This window comes from Arachis hypogaea, chromosome 2, assembly GCF_003086295.3.
Source record: "Arachis hypogaea cultivar Tifrunner chromosome 2, arahy.Tifrunner.gnm2.J5K5, whole genome shotgun sequence".
NCBI classification, from domain to species: Eukaryota; Viridiplantae; Streptophyta; class Magnoliopsida; order Fabales; family Fabaceae; genus Arachis; species Arachis hypogaea.
Window position 1 is genome coordinate 50,208,705 of NC_092037.1, and position 4,472 is coordinate 50,213,176.

General features: G+C 41.8%; 1 non-coding gene across 1 annotated transcript; it reads left to right on the top strand.

Annotated features, from left to right (window-relative positions):
- The first annotated feature begins 898 nt into the window (after nt 1-898).
- Nucleotides 899-1,002, top strand: LOC112764021 (small nucleolar RNA R71). The gene has a single exon (XR_003182979.1). It is a non-coding gene; the product is annotated as a small nucleolar RNA R71 (small nucleolar RNA).
- Nucleotides 1,003-4,472: the final 3,470 nt, after the last annotated feature.

A 4,472-nucleotide genomic window follows, 5' to 3' on the forward strand; every position in this document is an offset into this window, starting at 1 on the left:
AATCTCTATGGTCTCTGTAGGAGCCTCAGATTCCTTTGGATCCTTAATAGGAAACTCCTTCTTGCTTGAAGGATGTCCCAGGAGGTCTTCCTCACTAGGATTTTCGTCCTCCTCCTCCCTTGCGCATTCGGCCATATTGATCATATCAATGGCCTTGCACTCTCCTTTTGGATTCTCTTCTGTATTGCTTGGGAGAATACTGGGAGGAGTTTCAATGACTTTCTTACTCAGCTGGCCCACTTGTGCCTCCAGATTTCTAATGGAAGATCTTGTTTCACTCATGAAACTGAAAGTGGCCTTTGACAGGTCAGAGACTAGATTGGCTAAATTAGAAGTGTTTTGTTCAGAATTCTCTGTCTGTTGCTGAGAAGATGATGGAAAAGGCTTGCTATTGCTCAGCCTATTATGTCCACCATTGTTAAAGCCTTGTTGAGGCTTTTGTTGATCCTTCCATGAGAAATTTGGATGATTTCTCCATCATGAGTTATAGGTGTTTCCATAAGGTTCACCCATATAATTAACCTCTGCCATTGCAGGGTTCTCAGGATCATAAGCTTCTTCAGAAGCTGCCTCTTTAGTACTGTTGGATGCATTTTGCCATCCATTTAGACTTTGAGAGATCATGTTGACTTGCTGAGTCAACACTTTGTTCTGAGCCAATATGGCATTCAGAGCATCAATTTCAAGAACTCCTTTCTTCTGAGGTATCCCATTATTCACGGAATTCCTCTCAGAAGTGTACATGAATTGGTTGTTTGCAACCATGTCAATGAGTTCTTGAGCCTCTTCAGGCGTTTTCTTTAGGTGAATGGATCCACCTGCAGAATGGTCCAATGACATTTTTGAAAATTCAGACAGACAATAATAGAATATATCTAATATGGTCCATTCTGAAAACATGTCAGATGGACATCTTTTGGTCAACTGCTTGTATCTTTCCCAAACTTCATAGAGGGATTCACCATCTTTTTGTTTGAAGGTTTGAACATCCACTCTCAACTTGCTCAGCTTTTGATGAGGAAAAAATTTATCCAAGAAGGCAGTGACCAGCTTATCCCAGGAGTCCCGACTATTCTTGGGTTGTGAATCCAACCATATTCTAGCTCTGTCTCTTACAGCAAAAGGGAAAAGCATGAGTCTGTAGACTTCAGGATCAACTCCATTCGTCTTTACAGTCTCACAGATCTGCAAGAACTCAGTTAAAAACTGATAAGGATCTTCAGATGAAAGTCCATAAAACTTGCAGTTTTGTTGCATTAAGGCAACTAGCTGAGGCTTCAGCTCAAAATTATTGGCTCCAATGGCAGGAATGGAGATGCTTCTTCCATCAAATTTGGATGTTGGCTTTGTGAAGTCACCAAGCATTCTCCTTGCATTATTATTATTTTCGGCTGCCATCTCCTTCTCTTGTTCGAATATTTCTGAAAGGTTGTTTCTGGATTGTTGTAATTTAGTTTCTCTTAGTTTTCTTTTCAGAGTCCTTTCAGGTTTAGGATCAATTTCAACAAGAGTGCCTTTTTCCCTGTTCCTGCTCATATGAAAGAGAAGAAAACAAGAAAAGAGGAGGAATCCTCTATGTCACAGTATAGAGATTCCTTTATGTTAGTAGAAGAAGAAAGGGGATAAGAGTGAAGAAGAATAGGTTCGGATTTTTAGATGAAGAGTGTAAAACCCGGTTAATTAACGGCTAATTAACCCATAAATGAGAATTTATTCTGGAAAGCCTAAAATGTGATTTATATGGCTAAATGTGATAGAGGAGATTGAGACGAGAATTTTGTTACCAATTTTATAGAATTCGGACCAAGATTGGACCGAACGGGCCAAACCGGGCCAATTGGACCCAAAGTGGGCCCTTGGCCCACATAACTTAACCAAAACCCTAGTTTTCAGCACTCTCTCTCCTCATTTGTTACACACACAAGCTGAAATTTGAGAGAAAGGGAGGAAGAACACTCTCTCAAGTTCTCTCCCTTGGTTGATCTTCAAACCACCATAACTTTTGATCTAGAGCTCCGATTGTCGCCCCGTTTGTGGCCACGCGTTCACCGCAGAGAGCTCTACAAAACCCATACAACCAATCTTGAGGTAAGCCACGTGTTGCTGTTCGAAATCTCAGCCCTTATTTTCGAGTTTCATGGGTGAAATGTTGAGATTTTGGGTTCTTTGATGTTATAGGACCCAACTCTCTTGAAGGAGAAGGTTAATCTTGTCTCCTTGGACCTTGGGTGTGGTATGGTTCTTAACCCTAGTGTAATTTTGTTGTTTTATGATGTTTGGGTTTTGAGATGTTGTGTATGGGTATGATGGTTGTGGCTTAGGTTGTGTATGTGTGGATATTGGAGCTTGATTGGTGATTTTGAAAAGCTTGGAAAGGGCTTGGTGGTGAAAAATCTGTTCTTGGAGGTATTGAGGCCTTGAGAGCTTGTGGATAAGTGGTTTGGAAGTGCTCCGGGTGAGCTTGGGAAAATCGGCTAAGGTATGGTTTCGGTTTCCCGTATCTAATATGTAATGTGGTAGGAAATACTTAGGCTAGAGACCCTAAGATAGGCATTGAATGGTTGATGTTGTTGAATGATTGAGATATATGATGTGGTCATATATGTGATGATGATTATTGATGCCTTGGTGGTAAGATGTATGAGAAATATGCATGTTGTGATATATGCTTGATGATTGGTTATGGTTGAATTGTGGGTTGAACCATGTTGATGGTGAGTATGATGTTGATTGTGTACAATAATGATTTATTGGAATTGGTGTTGTTGAGAATTGACATGAGGGATAGTATATGATATGTCAATATGTTTGAGTTTGAGCCACTTGGGTGAAGTGGGTTAAAATGATGAGATAGTGATTTTGTAAATTGTGGTAATGTGTCAATGTGTGAGTTGAGGAGGCTTGATGTGGAATTTGATATATTTAGATTGATTTCAAAGAGAAGGGATGAAAAGGGCATGTTTTGATTGATTTTGAAAAGAGTTGGAAATAACTTGTTTTGAAAATGGCACTTTGTGGTTTTTATGAAAAACATGGTTTTTGGGCATACTTTGACGGGACATAACTTGGACTACGAATCTCTGTTTTGTACCAAATCTATTTAGAAATGAAATTGGATCCGGGATGTCCATGCCGTTCGAAGAACGAGTGAAAAACGATTTAAAATGAGAAAGTTATGTCCGTCGGAAGATTGGGGTCCAAATCTGTAAATTCTGCAGCTTTTAACTTAGAAAATTTTTAGCAGAATGACCCCTTGCGCGTGGGCGCACCTGGCGCATACGCGCCGTTCTTCCCGAAATTGCCATCCACGCGTGCGCGTGATGTGCGCGGGCGCGCCGATTGTGCTGCACCCAATGCCCAGCCATTTTCCAGAGAGTCATGCCAGAACTGTGCCAGTGTTGTGCCTGGGGCACGAGAACACCCACGCGTATGCGTGGTTGACGCGTACGCGTCGATTGGCAAATTTTTAATCCACGCGTTAGCGTGCTTGACGCTTGCGCGTCGATGAAGTTTTTGAGGCCATCCGCGCGTGCGCGTGGAGTGCGCGTACGCGTGGCCCTGTTTTCATCCCAAAGTTGATTTTTGAGTTTTAAAAGCCAAATCTCATACTTCTAAGCCTTCGATCTCACCACTTATATCTTAAATCATTATGATATGCCTAGCTATTAGAAAGGGGCTAGTGAATGAGGTAACTTGCGAGTGAAGCAAGGGGAAGATGAATGATCAACGAGGATCATTGATGATTATGTGAGATGTGGAGGACGGTGGTGGAAGTGCTTGTTATGCCATTGGCCGAAGGGCCGTAATTGTTTATGAATTGGCTGGTTCTGGATTGAACTGTGAGCCGGAATAGCTGTGTATGCTATGAATATTGGCTGGTTATGAATTTAACCGTGAGCCGGATGGCTGATATGGATGTTGATCCATGGATGAGAATTCATGCATGTTTATGCTGAATTATTGATAATTGTGATTTGCACTTCCACTATCTGAGATACGAGTTTCCCTGGGTAGTAGCAGTGGCTAGCCACCACGTGCTCCAGGTTGAGACTTGATACTCTGCTGACCCTATGTCGTAAGTGTGGCCGGGCACTGTGAAAGACCCGGATGAGCTCGCCCCCGTATATATTCACCAGTGAGGGTGATGGATATAGATCATGATTATGATCAAGTTTATGATGAGTATAACTCGAGTTGGGGATGCATGACAGAGGGACAGTCCAATGGTTAGCGACCAGGACTTGTCGGGTTGGCTCTATAACCGACAAGATGATATCATCAGCCACTAGGGACAGGCATTCATCATATGCATACTATATGAATTGTTTGAGATTGCCTATTTGACTACATAATACTTGCTAATTGTCTAAATGCCTTAACTGTTCCTATTTGCATATTCTTCGTTTGATATAACTGTGTTTGCTACTTTATACTCCTGCTGGTGGTTGGGAGGTCTGAAGGAATTGGAAAGG